Source organism: Rousettus aegyptiacus, unplaced genomic scaffold, assembly GCF_014176215.1.
Source record: "Rousettus aegyptiacus isolate mRouAeg1 unplaced genomic scaffold, mRouAeg1.p scaffold_m13_p_8, whole genome shotgun sequence".
Lineage (NCBI taxonomy): Eukaryota > Metazoa > Chordata > Mammalia > Chiroptera > Pteropodidae > Rousettus > Rousettus aegyptiacus.
Genome location: NW_023416311.1, coordinates 76,144,968 through 76,165,446, shown reverse-complemented (window position 1 = coordinate 76,165,446; position 20,479 = coordinate 76,144,968). Strand labels below are relative to the sequence as shown.

At 35.8% G+C, this 20,479-nt stretch overlaps 1 protein-coding gene across 1 annotated transcript in view; it reads right to left on the bottom strand.

Annotated features, from left to right (window-relative positions):
• The window catches only part of HTR1A (5-hydroxytryptamine receptor 1A), a 400,825-nt gene that overhangs the window by 366,155 nt on the left and 14,191 nt on the right, over positions 1-20,479 (bottom strand). The window contains exons 2-4 of the mRNA XM_036225644.1: positions 7,620-7,677; positions 7,432-7,519; positions 6,758-6,859 (exon numbers count right to left, since the gene is read on the bottom strand). The gene's annotated coding sequence lies outside the window, so the exon portion shown is untranslated. The remainder of the gene's footprint in view (positions 1-6,757; positions 6,860-7,431; positions 7,520-7,619; positions 7,678-20,479) is intronic.

Below are 20,479 nucleotides of genomic sequence, written 5' to 3'. Positions count from 1 at the left end.
CTCCCAGAATGGGTCAAGAAAGCTATTGGTGGGCAGAAAAAAAAATGTGTAGATAATAGAGGTTTTGTTCATCCCTTTTGTGACCAAATCAAAGTTGTGAAAAAACATGAAGCAAACAGCAAGGGAAATCACCTGGGATCTAGATGAATGAAAGGACTACGATTAGGGAGAGAAAAAATTAACCAACTTGCAATGGTAGAAGGTAGGATGGGGAGAAGATGCGAGGCTGCCCAGTCCCAAGTGTTTGAGTGGGACAGAGGCTATGGCAGCTGCAGCCCACAGCTGCAGACGTCTCTTAAAGGAGCCATGTCTGCGAGCAGACTTTCACGATAACAGACCTGCCTGCTCTGAGCACCAGGACCTAGTTGACCTAGTTGACTGCTCAGAGGGCACCAGGGACTTACAGGGGAACACTGAGTTGTTGGAGTGAGGGCCAGAGGTGAGGATCTCTCCCAAACAGAAGTGCTGGCAGTATCCATTGCTCCTATGTTGAGCCCTCCCCCATCCCAGAATGTGGACATAGGCAGCACTGCCATAGCTGAGACGTCAACGAACTGGATACCAGAGGTCACTCCACTCAGAGGATTCCCTGAAACCCTGCCACCCCCAACTTGCGGCTCCACTCAAGCCACATCCAGGTGTGTCCTCAGCAAATCAAGTGCTCCTTGCTGGGCAGCACCAAGATTCACGCTGGCTTCAGTTTCTGGTGTGATTTCTTGAGGCAACTATAAGCACAGTATCTGTGGATTGCTTGCTGAATCTTAACAGGTGGCCCCAGAGAGGTACAACTACAACTGGGGCTAAACTTGGCCTGCAGCTGAACCTTTGTCAGGACTGTGCCAATGGACACCTACTATACAAAGCCACGCTAATAAACCTAAGAGACAGAAGCTTTGCTTAGTACATAGAAACAGACACAGAAAGGCAGGAAAAATGAGAAGATAAAGAAAAAGAAACCACATGAGAGAACAGAACAAATCCAAAACACTGGTTATAAAGATGCTCCATGAACTTAGGGGAAGTGTAGATGAATAGAGTGAGAACTTTAACAAAGATATAAAAGAAACAAAAACGGAAATGAAAATTATAAAAGGGAACCAGTCATAAATGAAGAATACATCATCTGAAATGGAGACTATATTAGATGGAGTAAACAGAGTGGATAAAGAAGAGGATCGAACCACTGATACAGAGCATGGAGAAGCCAAGGACACTCAATCAGAATGGCAAGAAAAAAAGAAGGCAAGACTATAATCATAATTTAGGGAGCCTATGGGACACTATGAAATGTAAAAATATCTGTGTCATAGGGGTACCTGAAGGAAAACAAGATGTCAAAGATCTATTTGAAGAAATAATGTTGGAAAAATTCTCTCACATGATGAAGAAAATAGACATACAACCCCAGGACATTCAGAGAGTCTCAAAAAAGATGAACGCAAAGAGGCTCACACCAAGACACATCATAATTAAAATGCCAAAGGTTAAATACAAAGAGAGAATCTTAAAAGCAGCAAGAGAAAAACAGTTAGTTACCTACAAGGGTGCACTTATAAGACTGGCAGCTGATTTCTCAAAAGAAACTATGCAGGACAGAAGGGCTTGGAACAAAATATTCAATGTGATGAAAACCCAGGAAATGCAACCAAGGATACTTTATCCAGCAAAGTATCATTTAGAGACAAGGACAGATAAAGAGCTTCCAAGACAAAAATAAGCTAAAAGAATTTATCAACACCAAGCCAGTGTTACAGGAAACATTGGAGGCACTTCTTTAAGAAGAAAAAACATGTTTCAAAAAAAAAGGAATAAAGAATGATAATAACTACATTCCTATTAACAAGTACCTCAGAAGGAAAAGAATTAAGTGCTCTAACCAAAAGAGAGTGATTGAATAGATAAGAAAAGAAGACCTCTACATATGCTGTCTACAAGAGACATACTTCAGATTAAAAGACACACAAGACTAAAAGGGAGGGAATGGAAAAAGATATTGTCTTGATAGACCTAGAGGGTACTGCAATGAATGAAGTGGGTCGGATAGAGAAAGACAAATATCACATGATTTCACATACATATAAAAGCTAAAGAACAAAATAAACAACAACAACAACAAAAGCAGAAATAAACTCATAGATACAGAGAATATTTTGAGGGCTACTAAATGGGAGGGGGCTTGGGGGGATGGCAAAAAAAGGCAAAGGGATTAAGAGGTACAAATGAACAGTTGCAAAATAGACATGGAGATGTGGAGTGTGGCATGGAGAAGATGGTTAATAATGTTGTGATAAATATAAGGGGAAGTGGTGTACTAGATTTAGTGGGGTAATTGCTTTGCGAGTTATGTGGATCTCTGATCACCATGCTGTATAATTGAAACTGGTATATTTTTGTATGCCAACTGTAATTGAAAAAAAAAGAAAACAAAAAACCTCATTGAATTATACAATGTAAATATAAGCAACTAATTGTTTCAATAAAAAGGGGGAAAAAGTTATTGGCTCAAAAAATGCTCAGGGAGTTCAGCAGAGAGAAACTATTACTTTTCTGGGGTTCTGGGAAATGCTATTCTCCATTTTGTTTTTGTAACTTAGAGTTCCCACTTTCTTTCTTAACATATCTTCTTTGGGATATTCCTCCTGCCATGTTACTGATTCAGTGAGACAAATCCAATTGTCTTCCTGTTCAGGAGAGAGGACTGTCATTCCTCTTTCCCTATGTGGCTAAAAGGAACCTAGGGAGCATTCAGGAAAAAAAGTTAAGGCTTTGCCTACTTAGAACTTGCTCTACCATACATCTCAGGAGAAAAGGAAAAGGAAATTCTTTGGATTGCCAAGGATTCCAGCCCAGTTCACCAGAACTTGAGACCAAAAGCTAGCCATTACAAAACCAAGCATTCACATCCCCGTATCCTCTAGGCTTGATAGCTTCCTCAGAGACTCATCAGAGATGACTGTGGCTGATCAAGATTTGAAGTTCCAATCCAGTTATCTAATCCCATCTCAAAATGATTTACAAAACACCAATCTGAACCGAATTCTAAATGTCCAAATAGAATATTAACACTTGAAACATGGTGAGTCAATTTGCTACAAAATATAAGAGTTTATAATTAACCATCTCTGGAGAAACGGTTTGGATTTTAGTAATGAAATCAAAAGCATGTTTCAGATAACATACATTTCTAAAGCCCCTCTGTTATCACAGTCTGGATCTAAGCAGTATCAAACAAAAACTCAGCTGAATTGCCTTGCTATCTTCTTAGAATTTCAGTTTTTTTTTTTTTTAAATTAGTGCCATTGGTTGGCTTGCTGTTTTTTAAAATATTTATTTCAATTTCTTTTGCCAGAGAGCATATACAAACAACTTCACTGTCATAAATCTTGCATTCAAAGATTCACTTTTTCAATAATGTATTTTACCCAATTTCAAATAAACAAGAAAAGCCTCCAGTCAAGAAAGTTCCAAATTTTAATGGCCTATTTAGTTCCCATCTTTGCTCTGCTGAGCTTCTACTCTTCTAAGAGTCTCCTGTATCCAAAGCTACATTCAGAAGTGACTTTGAACAATCAGATAGGTACCAACCACAGGAATTAGATGCCACTCCAGTAATTCTGCCAGAGGCCCCCTGTGATGCCAAATTTAACCTTTCCCTGGTTGGAATGAGAGAGGCTGATGGGGTACTGGAGAAGTGCCTAGGACAGTGCATGTCAGAAAGAGCTCACAGGGCTTGAGACCAACACTTATGGGCCTTCTTAATTTTTTAACACTAAATATTAGCACTTGTAACTTTATTCCCAGCTCATTTGGCAGTATCTACCACTACCACCTACACTATTATAGACATGGTAAGTTAGAGGTTCTGCTCAAATGATATTAACAATACTGGGACTAAGGAGCCAAGAATCTGTGGCTTCTTATTCTTGTTCTAGTGGTAAATATTACAGTTCCGAGTAGTGAATTAAGAGCTGACGTGTTCAAATACTGAGCTAAACACTCAGGTACATATGTGTAGGTCAGAAAGAAAGTCATATCACAGACTAAATTCTCATATCAGTTAATAGTACCAAGTGGTACCCACCCTCAGATACACATGATAATTTTTTAAGAAACTTCATAAAAATACAAATACCCAGATCCCTCTCCAAACCTACTAAAACTGAACTATTAAGAATATTACAAGGAAACCATGGAGCCAGTAAAAACAATAATAGTAAGGGGAAAAGTGTTTCCTATATAATTTTCAAGTATAGCAATAGTATACACATACCTCCTTACCTCCCCATTTTATTAGTGTTATCTTCCAGACATTTTCAGATCTAGAGTGCTTAGTGTTGGGGAGATCAAGAATCAGGGCAGGATCTCTCTGCTAAGCTGTCGCTAGTGCTACAGACCCTGAGCCCCACCCCACTCCCATCACTAGGGTGAAATAGAAAGTAGCTAAGGCCATAGCAACAATTCAAGTAGCAGGTTTCCTTATTCTTTAAGTTTTCTCTTTCTTAACTCTAAATTCCACTTTTATTAACTTTTACAAGATATATTTACTGGAAATCAACCTGCTCTCTGTAGATTGGAACTACAACTTATGCAGTAGGTCATGATTAAAGCTTTTCCCAATCCTTAGCAAGTAAATAAATAAATATGCACAATATTTTATAATGCAGGCTACAACATATTCTGTGTATTACCATGTGAACTTCGTGCCTTTTGTTTCTTGTCAAATTATACATTTGGTCTATGCAACAATTTTGGATCTAGACAATATAAAAACAGCTCTATTTTTGTTATCTTAGTCATGTTTTACATGAGCAGAACAGATGTTTGTGAGAACAAATAAAAATGGCCCATGGAGGAGGGGAAAGGATGTAAAAGAACTGCAAACCTTTCCCTTATACATGTGAAATGTAGACACCATAACAATAAAAATGATGCTTTACTAAACTTGGGGAATTGAAGTCCTTTTTTTTTTTTCTCACCTCGAAGGCTTAACTGTTTCTATTTAGCCTGTGGGAATACCTTTTGTGACACTGTGAGAACTTAAGTATTTCACATGAAAGAGTAAAACAGATAAATTAACAACTAAATGAATCATTGAGAACTTTCCATCTCTTGCTGGCCTACTAAATTTAATCTCTAGTTGGATTTTAACTCATAAATTCTGTAAAACTTGATAATAAAAGCATTTAACTATTTATCAGCTTATTATACATAATTTGCTTCACCTTATACTTTTGAGAATCAAACGCTTAAAACCTTAAAAATCCACTTGTTGGAAATTTGAATCCTAATCAAGCATGTCTAAAAGATCCAAGTGTCTTAACTTCAGGTGCTTCAAAACATTCTGTCAGAAGCAATAAAGCACATTTCTGTGTTGAACGTCTACTTCAAATAAGAAAAAGTCTAATTGTATAAGTAAATTTGTTAATATTTTAATGACAATATTACCATATTAACAAAAATAAAGATTACAGCAAAAATTCTAGTCAATCTATATTTTGGATTAGCCCCAAGAATTGTCTTTCTAAAGCTGTCCTTCTAATTCATCCAAAGCCCATTAATGATGCCTTTCAATTAGATAGACTGTCAAACATTTAGAACATTCTACCTTATATGGTCTGGATCAAATCACATAAACCAATTAGAATGTACTAAGCTAAGGAGGGGCAATTTATTGTGTCAAACACCCATTATTTTTTCTATGTAACCGTGCAAAATAATCGATGATTTTAATAATTACATTGTGGCCAGCACCGTATTTTAGTTTTTTGATTTCTTTGAGACTTGGTAGACATAAAAAATTTCTCACAGAAAATATGTTAAAAAAAATATTCCTTGCTGTCTTGTTTAATTTGCTTACACCTTACTATATTCATAAATAACTTGAGATAGCTTTTTAAAAAAGACAATTGAATAAAAAAGAAAACATCCTGAGTCCAACAATCCAGGAAAAAATAGAAGAGTATCAAGAGAAGAGATAAAAGCCAAGAAGTCAAGTTAGAATAAAAACTCCACTATTTAGACAGTGGACTAGACCCTGAGCTTTCTAGCAACCAAAACAGCAAGGAGAAAAATGATCAGTTATGCAACCCTCAGTGTCCATAAGATAAAAACAAACTGGGGTGTCACATAATTATGTGAAAGTTGTGTTAGTTGCCACTATAATGTCAATCATATTGCAATATAAATGTTTCAGATCAATTTCCTACATACCTTAAACTTATACAATGTTGTTTATCAACTATAACTCAACTTAAAAAAAAATGGTTGTTCAGAAAAAGCAATCATTCTCAAATCTAAGTTCTGAGCGACATTCTTCCCATGAGTCCTCATGTTGAAGATTGCATGAAATGTAAATAACAGGATCCTTACCAACACTCCAGCAGTAAATACAAAAATAAGATTCTCAGGGCTGTTTCTAACAAAGCAAATCAACAAAAACACAAAGCAAAGACAAAACGAGGTTAAGTAAAAGCACCTGGGTGCTAAAATGATGCAGCGCGAGGAAGCATTTCCCTTGTCTTACAACTCCTGAATGCATTTTATAGGATCTAGAAAAGTAGTCAGACTTATATCCAAAAAAATACTCCATAAACTTTTGATAACTATTGAGTGGTACTGAATTCAAGATATTATTTTCTAACAAGTAAAATTATAAATAAATGACTCAAAATGTCTCAGTGAGTCTTTATCTGGATTTTAAAGTCCCCAGTTATCTAAAGCTTTCCTAGAAATAATCACTATTCTTATCAAGGGTTACCAGAGTTCAGTCCTCAGATGTGGCCCTCCTCCACAGCCAGCTCACCCCAGGCGTGTGAAATGACATGGTCCTTACTTCTCAACCTCTTCCCTTTCCCATCTCCTGCATTAAGAGGAAAGACGAAATTATTTGAAATATCAACACAAAATAAACAATGCTCTATCACCCATTCACTCTCACTTTTATTTGGAATTTATTCATAAATTAAGGGAAAACCACAGACTAGAGCTCCAACATCCACCGTTCTTTCCTCTCCAGGCTAATCGTTACCAAACCACTCGTTGGTAACGACTGTTAACAAAGCTATGGGACCATATGGTAAGGGCACAGGTTCTTTTGCAAACCACAGGAAAGCAACTGGAGTCAGGTTTGTTCAGTGAGCTGCCCAACACTCATCCTTCCTACAGACAAACACAGTCACAAACCCTACTCATCAACGCTTCTAAAATGGACCACTAAGATTTGTTCACTCTCCCCCCAGGCCCAAGTCTAGATCCCAATCTGACCCAGAGCAAATAATTAGGCCTAACTTACTGGTCCAGTACTTCCAAATGAGCCAAGGTGGAGTTCCAATTTGGTTTAGTTTAAAACAACTGGGCTCAACAATTTAAGACTAACGCTTTAAAATGGGACCCCAGTCGATACTTAAAAGTCATTATAAAATTACCACTTACCGTCCAGGAAGCAATCTGAAAAGAGCTGTAAACTCAGAGTCATCGGTCCAGTACTTGGAGAAAAGTTTAATGCTTTGGTACTCAATATCTTGGAAGGAAACACAGACACATTCAACTGAGATTTTGAAGGTAAATTAATAAAGAGACTATGTATTTACAGAGGTGAGGTGAGGGTTAAGATAACCTACAAGGGAAGCAGAAGCCTTAGGGACGACATCAGCAGGTAACTGTTTCCACCAACAGGCCCTAAAGAGGCAAGAGAAGAAAATACAGTGTGCCTTTAAAGGCCTGTCAGAACTGCAGGAGTTGCAATCTCAGAAGGAAAAAGCCACTGCTGGAATCATGACAATGTAAAAGGGGAGTGGGAGTCACCTAGAGATATCACCACCTCATTCTCCTCTGGCTCTGTCATCTGCTAAGGGAACTTCTCATTGGTGGAAACTAACTAAAAGTCAAGGCAAGGGAGGCTTCTAATACAGCCCAGAGCAGAGAAGGAAAAATGGGTACAGGATAGAAAATAACCAGTTTAATGACCTTGCAAGACAATGGTATTTCTGGTGTTTCCCTGGGAAACTAAGGACTATCTTGGAAGTCACATGGATACAATTGAATGGAGATGGGACACACCTAGATAACCACTCTTGTATCTTCTCCATAGATAAACTCATCATCTTTCTGTGTTTCATTCTCCCTCAGGGGAAAAACACCTCTACGCTGTCAAACAAATAGAATTTTTTTACTTATGGTTCTTAAACTACTTGCTGAGTTTGTAAACTTTAGCCTGGTCTATCTCATTTCCAAAGGCAGCATTTTAATTTTTCTCCTAAAACAGTAGAGCATTATATGGAGATATTGGAAGTGTGAGGGTACCCAGCAATGTGCCCCCAGATCTATGGTTAATTCCACATGGAAAAGAAAGGGAGGAGAATATAGTTAATCCAGCTGTACCCTGATCCTCATTACAGACTTTAGTTTCAACTCCTTTATAATCATTGATGCACAGAGAACCTCATTTATTTAATTGGGAAGAAAACGGAATAAAGACAAAAGCGAGAAGCTTGATGGAAGGATGTAAGCAAAGACATTTCACCTACGTGCCACCAATTTCACATCCAAAATGTAATTTGCACATATTCAACAAGGAAACATGTTTCAAAAAGTAATTTAAACTTAAGCTAAACAGCTGGTCTCAAACAAAAGCTAGTCTTCAAGCATTTTTTTGATGTTAAATGTAAAGCTTGGAAGAATACTTCCTAAAATACCCCCATAGCACACATTGTTAGGGAAAATTAAATGCTGCAGTGGGCATGGGGACACAGCCAAGCATATATTCACTCAATATTGCTCCACACAAAGAAAGAAAAACTAAGGTCAACGATAATAATTTAAAGACGTTAAACCTTCAGAATTATTCCAGAAACCTATGCATTGCTGGACTGAAAGTTGGACTTAAAGCTGGAGTATTCCTTTTGCTAGCAGAAGGCTTACTCAATAACAACACCCTATAGATCTGAAAAAGAACTTCCTAACCCTGAGAGGATGTGACTAGAAAAAAACCAAAATGTTAATTATTGAGCTACATATTGCTCTAGGACATGCAAGGTACATAGTACATCACAATCCTTTAATTTTTTTCAAATTAATTAGAAGGAGCTCAATTCTCCACCCAAATTGGCAGGAAGATATAACCAGTCATTTTGGGGTCTCTAAAATTGCCAAAATAAATCCCATTGATTGATAGAAAAAGTAGACCTTTGAGTCTTCTAGTTTTTGAGCAGAGAAGAGACTCAGTCTGTGACTGCCGCAACTGTCATTTGTTCTTTGGGGCCACAGGGTGCCACTGTGAAGCACTAGTCTCTCACCATCTGTCCAAGCTGGTGTGCCATCTGTGGCCCAAGCCCATAAGCTCTACTTGTTGATGGGCAGCTACACGGTAGCTTCACTCACTTTCAAGCCAAGCCTGGCCACGGAAGGCTTTGCCTGTCACTAAGGCCACAGTTCTGTCCTCTTAGGTATCCCCTCAGACTCCTGACCTTTGGAATTGCAGTATCTCAGTGGGTTTAGGAATTTCTACCTCCCAAAAGGCCTATAACCCTTTCTTTTTCTCATTCCTGGGGAATAAACCCAGGTAGACATTTTTCCCTCATTTCAACACTGTAAACCCAGATTGGTTTGTTCTCTCTTTTGTGGAAAATTAAACCTAATTGCTTTAAATTTCTTACACACACACACACACACACACACACACACACACACACACCACGTCTTTCTAATGGCTTTTTTTCAGAAGGATCTACACTAAAAACTCAGGCATTAGGTATCCAAAGATTCTTAAGAAAACACTCTTTGCTTCCTGATGAGATTGCTACAAAGGAAAGTGAAGCATGTGATTTTTCAGAAAATAACCCTACTCTACTAAATACATTATAAATCTATTTGTTCACTTGTTTATTTAAAAAAAAAAAAGTTTATTGAGCTCCAATAATGTTTCAAGCAGTGTGAAAGGCACTGGAAATGGAATAATGAGGGGAAAAAGTATCCTGTTGTTACAGAGTTTACAGTCTCAAATTATGTTGCAAATCAGTAGACTCATCTTTAGAGAAACAGAAAAAGCACAAGACAGGAATCTTATGTTTGAAGAATGCTTAAACACACCTAAGATGGGATAAGTACATAAAATTATTAATGCTAAAAACCAAAAGTGCAAAGTTCCATACAGAATTCTAAGAGTGATTGAACAATTGCCAGATTTGAGGAAATCAGAAATAATTTCAAGAGGGAAAGGTATTTGAACCAGAACCTGAGGAGAGTAAAGAACCTTGAAAAATTAAAAAAAGGAGCAGCAGAAATGCTCAAATTACACTAAAATATGAGAAAATGACTAAAAATTTAAGATATTCAAAGAACTTTTAATAGGAGCAAAAAGCACTTCCTATAATTTTCTCTTTAAGAGAATGTTTACAAAACACAGATTTTATCTATCATTTTACTCTGTAGATAACTGTATTTATTCACTGAGGAAGTATCAGATAAAATCATCACGCATAAACTGACTCTCAATTTTATTTTATCATGAAAAATTTGTTTCTCTCGGCTTCTTCCTCATCTGGAAGAATTAGGTAAAGAAACTCCCCTTCCAAAAACAAACACTTATATTATCTCAACTGAATAGTAAATCAGCATGACTTTTCTGAAAGGTGATTTGGCAATTAGCTTCAAAAGTTTGAAAATGGGCAAAACATCTAGACTGATAGATCTGCTTTTAGGAATTTATCTAGAGAAATAATAATACATATTCACAAAGTGGAAGATATTCATTGTATTGATATTTGTAAAAGTAGAATAAATTTAAGGTAACTTAAATATCAATAGAACTAACAAATCCACAATTACAGCAGGATAGATAGAACAGATAGATAGAAAAATCAGTAAAGATATAAAAGGCCCAAACAGCAGTATCAACCAACTTGGCGTAATTGACATTTATAGAATGCTCCACTCTACAACAGCAAAGTACACATTCTTTTCAAATGTAAATAGAATATCCACCAAGATAAATATTATGCCAATAAATCGAATATCAACAGATTTAAAAGAATAGAAATCATACAAGGCCTATCTTTTGAGAAAAATGGAATTTAAATATCAATAACAGAATGATACCTGAAAAAAATCCTAAAGTAGTAGAAAATCGAACAAAACACTTCTAAATACCCCTGGATAAAACAAAGTATCAAAGAGTGATATTGGCAAAAGGATAAACACATAGATCAATGGAAAAGAATAGGGTGTTCGGTCCTACACAAATATAGTCAACTAATATTTCACAAAAACAAAAAAGAATTTCAAAAAAGGAAAGATCACTTTTTTATATGGTGATAAAAAACCTGAAAACCCAGAAAAACATGAACAACAGTACATACCTAAATGTAAAAAGTAAACTCTCAAAATTCTAGAAAAAAATCAGAAAAAATCTTTTAGATCTCAATTTAGGCAAAGATATTTTTGAAATATGACACCAAGTATTCAATCCATGGATGGCTGGGTAATGATAAATTGAGCTCTATAAAAATTATAAACCTCTTCTTTTTGAAAGATACCATTAAGAGAATGAAAAGACAAGCCACAAATTTTGAGAGAAAATATTTGTAAATCACATTCTAACACAGTATTTGCATATATAATATAAACAACTTTTGAAACTGAGCAATAAGAAAACAACCTAATTTTTTATAAATGAACAAAATATCTGAACAATTAACTAAAGAAAACGTCCAATGAAAAATAAGCATGTTAAAAGATGCTCAGCATTGCCAGTCATTAGGGAAATGTAAATATTATATGAATGCACATTTATTAGGATGGCAAACAAAAACCCTAATTACATCAAGTTCTGAGAGGAGATGGAGAAACTGGAACTCTTATACACTGCTGGTAGGATTATATAATATATAACCACTTTGAAAAAACAGTTTCGCAGTCTCCTATAAAGTTCAGTACATACTTATGATATGAGCCAACAATCCCAATCCTAGGTATTTACCCAAGAGAAATGAAAACTTATGTTCACACAAAAACCTGTACAGGAATATTTATATCAGCTGTGTTTATAATTGTCAAAAACTAAAGACAACCCAGATGTTCTTCTATCAGTGAATAAACAAAATGTGGTTCATATATACAATAGAATACTACTAAGCAATAAAAAGAAACAAATTATTTATTCAGGCAACAGCATGGATGAATCTTAAATAAATTTTGTTAATTGCAAGAAGCCAGAGACAAAAGGATGTGTGATTTCACCTATATGACTTTCTGAAAAAGGCAAAAAGATAGGAATAGAAAACAGATCAGTAGTTGCCAAGGATTGAGGGTAGAGTATGAAGTTAACTATAGAATGACAGGAGAGACTTTTTGAGGCGATAAAATATTATGTATCATGATCGTGGTAGTAAATCCACAGTTCTCTCAAATAACTAAATAGACAGCACAGAGAGTAAATTCTCCTGATGTCAAGTTAAAAAGAACTAGAAATAAAGAAAATGCAAAACAGAATACAAATTGTAATACATGAACTTAACTGAATTACAAATAAATAATACAACCTCAGTCAGTGAAAGGGGTGAGGAAAGAAAGAAATAATCTAACTTGGAAAATAAATAGTATTTTGACTGGATACTCTAAGGGTAAAGACAAAAGAACTATACAAGAAAACTGTCTAGTTGACAAATTTGTTTCTCACAGGGGTATGTGTTAGCAATTTCAAAAAAAAACTTTATGTCTATACTAGAGTTGAAAAAAATTAGTAAATAACATGTAGATAATGACAGCCATGTTTCTCACTGTTGGAGAACTAAGTTACAAATTAAGGAATAGAGAAGGCTAGAATGGGCCCCATCATGCTGGACTGGAGTCAGAGATATCAGTATAAACTTAACAGTTTTTATTGTATACAGAGAGATAAATACAAAAATAAATATAATTGGCATAAAATATATCAACATGATTCAACCTGACGTGTTGCACTGAGAAGGGCACGACATCATTCCTGTGGTGTTTCTGACCAAAATATATAACCTCAATCTAAGCATCAGAAAACATTAGACAAATATAAACAGAGGGAAATTAGACAAAAAACTGACTTTTCTTCGTTAGTGTTATGGTCAAGAAAGATTAAGATTGGGAAACCACCACAGAATGAAGGAGACTAAGAACAACAGCTAATGCAATATAAGATTCTGGATTAGATCCTATAACAGCAAAAGGGGTAGTAGAAATATGATGGAATCAGAAAAAAATCTTTGGTTTAATAGCATTGTTTCTTCATTTTGATACAATGGTTATCTGAAATGTTAACATTAGAGGAAGAATGAAAGGTATAAGGGAACTCTCAGTACTATTTTTGTGACTTCTCCATGAATCTAAAATTATTTTAAAATAATGCGAAGGAAATGACCCCAGGTTGCATAGGGCATGTTTACAGAATGGAGACACAACATTTTCAGTCACAGAAGCCAGATTAGGTACGTAATCTTGAGCATGAAAACTGCTGGTCAAGTTAACAATGGATATCAAAGCATCAATAGCTAATTCTGTGGCCATGATAACCCAAGTATGACATATGGAATTAAAGGCAATTAGAAATGAATGAGTCACGATTTAGTTCAAGAACACAAACCAAATGCCAATGTGTCCTTTCTTGTGGTGTCCAGCAAAGTCTTCACAGGCAATCATAATTGGTTAATGGGCTACATCAATAACTCATAAACTGAATTTAGGAAAACTCCACTGTGGATTTTATTCCTCCTTACCTCCTCTAGAAAGGAATATGCATGTTCTACTCTGCAAGCTTCATCTCACACTTTCTCCAGGCTAGTCTCCCATTACCTTGTTTTTCCAGTTTCAAAACATAGGGGTCTTTCTGGTCTCCCCTCTTTGGTGTATTAAGCACTGCTGATGCTTCCCTCGACGGTTTTCAGCCACCATATGACAAACCCTGTGTCTATCACAGGCCAGTAGCTTTGTCACTGATCACTAGTCTTTTCATTTAATCCCTCCTGCATGGAATTTTACTAAAATGCCACGTATATATCATTTCTCCATAGTTTAAGAAGCCATAGTAATTCCCTGACACCTATTCCATTGTGAATTATGGATTCATAATGAAATTTATGAATTCTTCCTAGTTTACCATAGATCCGTCAACAAAAGTTTACTGCCACCAATCCAATGCCAACAGAAGTCCTCAATCTGGGGTACAATAAAAGGAGAAACTTTATTCAGGTGAACAGTTTGTAAATCAAAGAAACATAGTCTCCAGGGGAAACTGAAAGTGAGCTCCCCTGAAACCAAGCAGATGCCTACTTATATAAAGGAAGTGACTGCCCTGGCTCCTGATTGGTCCATTTTTATGCAAACGAGGAAACCAAATTTGCACAGGTTGATTGACCCAAATAGCACCTTCCTCATTGGTTGGAATAGCATGTCCTGATTGGTTGTTACAGAGCTGTTCTCATTGGTCAGTAAATATGAAAATGAGGGTATAGCTGAGCAGCTCTGATTGGACAGGGCAAGACTCAGTCCATTGGTTGAAATGTGATTCTAGGAACTCATTTATAAGGATTAACTCAGACACCAGTTACACAATGCAGGAGGCTGGTAACTCAGCCTGTGGCTTTTCTCTGAAATGCACAATGCATGAGAGACCTCTGTCACCAACAGCTGCTAGACTCTGATTATAAATTTGAGTCCAATTAAACACAAGGAGTCCTACTGGGCAGGTATATCCTTCTCACAGTCAACAGGTCTAACCTTACAACTTTATTCTTTCTAATATGCAAACAAGGCCTAAGTTTACCAATTACTTACGTCTCCCCTCAAAAATCATTAATCTCTGCACCCAAAAGACTCTCATCTGCTGAATCCAAAAGACTCTCATCTGCTGAATCCAATCCTACCAGCCAGCCTTAAAAGCTAAACTCATCTCACTTTATGCAAAAGACAGAATGAGCTGACTCCCTAGATCCCTTTAATGTTCTCTATACTGATCTCCTGATGCAAATTGTATTGCCTCATCGCTTACATTGAGTTACTTATTTTCACTTCCTTCCATCTGTTTCCTGTGTATACTATTGTATCTGCAACTAACATATTATGGATATAAATTTTAATGGATTATAGCTACATATAAAATGCATCCCACATGGCTAAAAACATTTGCTTCAGACTCTCAAAAGTTAATAACAAACACAATACAAATTATCTCTAGAATTATTTACTACCACTAATTAAATTTTTTATTTTTTATGTTGCACAAATTTTATGATAGAAATTTTTTAATCATCCTTAGTCCAATCACAGAAAGATAAACATTGTTAACATGTAGGTATACACTCAACTTTTTCTTATTCACAGAAATATTTCTTGATATACTAACATTTTGTAGTTTGCTTTTCTCATTAACAATACTTGTGTGCTTATAGATCATTTTGAATGACTATATAGTATTTCATTGTATGGATTACCATAATGAACTCACTCAAACCCTAATTATTGAAAATTAAAACCTCTTTCCAGCTTTTCTGTATTATTAACAATGCTAGTATGAACATCTCTATAAGTGCATCTTTGATCAGTCGTCTGATTATTTCCACAGGAGAGTTTTCTAAAAGCGGAATTACTAAACCAAAACTAACACACCCTGAAAAGTTCATGATATATAGCACCAATTTCTCTTCAGGAAAATTTGTACCAATTTGCACTTTATTAACTATGTGTATGAGTGTTCATTGTCATCACTTTCACTAATAATGAATGTTATACTTAAAAAAAAAATCTCATGAGCCTTTTACATCAACCTTTCTTCCATTAGCACATTTTTCAAAGTCATCAATAGGATTGATATTTGACTTCTACTCACTGCCTATTTCCCACCTGAGCCTTCAGCTTGGATTTAGGTGGATATTTTTTCATGATGCTGTCCAGGAAATTTTTTCACAGATCCCCTTCTATCTCCACGGCTACCTCACTGTTCCAACCTGCCATTTCTCAGGCCATCTGGGCAACTCCTCAGGGGCTTCTCTTTATATTTCTATCCACCCACATTGGTCATCCACAGGACAGCTGCCACAGAAATACTTCTACAACATATGGCATACATCAAGTCATAACACTATATTTCCCCAAACCTTTTAAAGGTTCCCATGTCAACAAGAAAAAAAAAATTAAAATGCCTTTTTCAGGTCCTGCAAGGTTTTATTCATTGACCCTAGACCTCTGACTCAGGGTTGAATCTGAATTTTGAGGAACTTAAGTTTATGTAATTTGGTGGGCTCGATTCAAGAAAAATATACAACATTAAGTTCAAAGTCTTGCAAGAATTGATTCAAAAGGGACCTGAAGCTTACGCTGTGCTACCTTTATAGTAGTTACCTCTTCGGATCTCACATCTTGTAACTCCCTCTTTTACTCTTCTTCAGTCACACTGGACTTCTTTGATTCTCTTAGCCTTTGCACTCCTTATTGCATCTGCCTGAAGTGCTGTTCCTTCAAATCTGCCTGTGGTTAATTCTTCTTACTATTCAGATCTCAGCCCTATTGTCATCTCTGCATGTAATAAAATGCAGCTTCATACCACCACCAGCTCCCCTCCCTGCAGGAATCCTCTTCATCACAATATTGTTTTTTTATAGTCCTTTATCAGTATTTGAAGTATCTTGTTTATTTACCCATCTATGTACTATGTTTTCCTGCCCTAGATCCCATGAAAGCAAAGACTGTGCCACTACTGTTCATGTTTGTGATATCCAGTACCTCAAAAATGTGGGACACATTGTATGTGCTCAATAAATATTTGTAAATTATGTGAGTAAAAGAATAAATAAATGAATGGATGAATGGATGGATGGATGACTTAATTATATTCTAGGCATGTAGCTATCTCCCTCAGATCTAGTACTATTTCTCCTACATCTTTCAGAAATCCCTCAAATTACCTAGCTAGTTGATGGCAGCTTTACCTCTTCACTACTACTATGTGGGTACTTTTCTTTCCCTATTTCTTTTGGATTGTATTAGGAATTTAGAAAAAGTGAGAATTAAATGTGGGAACTCAAATGACTATCAGGAACTACAAAGTTCTTGTACAATTTAAAGTTTTCCAACATTTTTAACTTTAATAAATTAAATTAGAGGCATGACAGAAACAATCTATAAACAACTCTTAACAGCATATTTATTATGGTGTATAGAAAAAGGACAGTTATACTTTCACAAAATTAACATTCATCATGATGCAGCAGTTGGTCTAATCATGCAACTCCTTAAAATTATACCTAAATTCCTCTCAGAGAATATGGTTTTGTTAAATAATCTGCATTTCTAAGTATATTCCTATTAAAAGGATGATAGATTAAATAAATTGTTCTGACTAGGTTAGTTCACATCTCTAAACAGTGCTGAAAAAAATTCACTGAAGATTGAGGACAGCAAAAGATCAAAATTTTATTTGTCATAATAACCACTGACCTATTTTCCTGCTTGCTAATATTTCGTTTGTTTATTAGTTATTACATGGATCAATCACCTTCCTCATTCTACAGCTCCTGAAATGTGGTTTATCATTCACAAACTTAGATTTGAAAATTTCTATAACCTTCTACAAATGTGACTTCTACTATATATATATATATGTGTGTGTGTGTGTGTATATATATACATACATATATATATATATATATATATATATATATACACACATACATATGTCTGTGTGTGTATACATACCTCTCCTTCCTGACACTGAGCAGTGACTGTTCTGCAATGACAGGCCCTTGTTCTGGTTGCCAGAGGACAGAGTTAACCTTTTCAATCTCTGGCAGTTAACCTTTTAACTTCCACAAGATCCAAAATTGAGGTATTTGTATAATGTAGATATCCTAAATATTGATCATTTTGTCTGTAAATCTATTTACAGTTAGTCTCTATTTATGCTGAGTTCTAAGTTGTTGCCTATAAAATATCTTTGACAAGGGTATCCTCTGAAGGCCACTCAGTAAATTAGATAGTGTTAATGGTCTTCAGTGTTCCGTGTGACTTCCCTAGCCACTGCCGTGCTAGTTCCCGGGAGATTCCCTGGGATAAGAAGAAGACCAAGAGTAAAGTTTGCTAGCCCTTTTTTATTCTCTCTCAAAGAGCAGAAGACAGCTCCAAATATCACGTACCTTTGCTGTAAAGTCTCAGACCTATAAAGTTATCATCATCTTGAAGGACGCACCACACCTTCATATATGATGAGATGTCCGAAATGCCATCAGGTATTTTCTAACCTCTTTATAGGCCTGGTTTTCTGAATTTTAGAGATTTCCATAGAATTTGCTTTGCTTTGTAAATAGCAATTTCTCAGGCCTAACTTTACACCCACTGAACCAGAATCCCCAGGTGGGGATGCAGTCATTCATGTATTTAAAAGCTCCCCTGATAATTCAAATTAGCCATGATTAAGAACAACCATTAGAATATAAATACTGTGTTTACAAACAACTCCTCCATCTTCAACATACTACTTCAGTGGAGAATGAGAGTAGTTTTGATTACAAATGGCTTCTTGCCATTCATCTAAACACATAATTTGGGAATACTGCTGTGGGGTCATTTCACCCCCGTTTGTCCTTATCCTCTTACCTTCTTTGTGCTTTTTCCACCTCCCACTAAGCTGCAGATTCCTGGAAATTTCTCCTTTATTTTTGGACATTGATAACCCTCATCATTGAAAGCCCTCCCTCTCTGCTGCTAGTCCACCTTCATCTCCCAATGGGTATTCTTGAAGTTAGCCCAATGTATAGCCTAACTAGTAAATGTTTAACTACAGAAAACACATATGAAGACTGCATGCCTCTCTGGTGTATCCACAATGTGAGATATCTAGCAGAAGTTTAGTAAATATATTGAAAAAAAAAATCCTTATTCCAATCCATAGATTCTAAATTTGAGGAAATCTTTGATTGACGAATGAGCCAGTTGATAAGAAAGGATGGATTGCTTTGTAAGTCTTCTCTCTGTATTCACTTTTACAGGTTTGTACAAATTGTTGGAAAACACTTAAATAGAACTTATTCTGAATGATCAATATTTATATGAAGATAGTTGAGATTACAGCTCTACTTCATTTAAAATTAATTACCTCAACTATTAAAACAGAAGGTCTTATGTCATATGTTAACAATTTCTAAGTTAAAGTTTTAACAATCTTAGTTCCTGACCAAAATAACACAACAGGGACAAATATGTGATGAAAATAATAGTGGATTTCTTCTCCATATTAAGTATTCTGAAAATCACTGACATCATTATCCAAGGTCAGCAACACAATTATTAGGCATCAATGTTCATTCCATTTCTCATTTAAATCTGTACTCTGACCGATGGCATTCTGTGACAAATGCATTTATTATTCAATAGCTAAAAGAAAAGTCACAACTTAGCCCTTACAGAGGAAGAACGTGGAAAAGCCATATTGCTTGAGCTGTCTCAGTTTTAGCATGACTATGTTAGCATATTTTACAGCATCAATTTGAGATTTACTTCTCTTGAATACTGTCATTAATATTCAGTGTAAACCTAGGGTTAACATAAGTAAATTTAATTCTCCCTCAATAATGAAATGTTTTGATTAATATGTTAATTTGAGATTATTCACTGTTTAATAATAGAAAAGCGACTTTATTCCTCTTGGATTTTTCAATTTGCTGAGGAGATGGGAGAAGCAAAGAGAAGATAGGGCAGGCTTTTTTGCACACTTGCACTACTAGTCTGTTTTCCTCCTGGAACACAAAAAGTATGTTTCTTTATTCCACTTGGAATACCAATAGATTAGTAGATACATTTCTGTCTCAGGGGCTTCAGTGCTCTGCGAAAAGGGAATTGGAATCACTAATCAGTCATGCAAACTTAAGATAATCACTTAAATTCTCTGTGTCTGTTTTACATCTGTAAAAAGCATAATTCTTTAGAAACTCTTCCACTTCACATCCCAGAGACAATATAAAACATTCTAAGTGTGAAAGCTCCTAAAGATTAACAAGAATTACAAAAGCATGGTGGAGTTTACGGCATTTTTGATCTTGGATTATTCCTATATACATGCACTACTTTTTGCTGGCCATAAAAGTATTGTTAGTGGGAATGCAAACTGGTGCAGCCACTATGGAAAACAGTATGATGGGTCCTCAAAAAAATTAAAAATAGAACTACTATATGACCCAGCAATTCCACCTCTGGGCATTTAACCAAAGAAATCCAAAACACTAATTCACAAAGATATACACACCCCTACATTCACTACAGCATTAATTACAATAGCCAAGATATGAAAGCAACCTAAGTGTCCATCAATAGATGAATGGATAAAGAAGATGGGATACATATGTACAATGGAATGTTAAAAAGCCATGAAAAAGAATGAAGTCTTACCATTTTTGACAGTATGGATAAACCTAGAGGGTATTATGCTAAGTGAAATAAGTCAGACAGAGAAAGACAAATATGTATG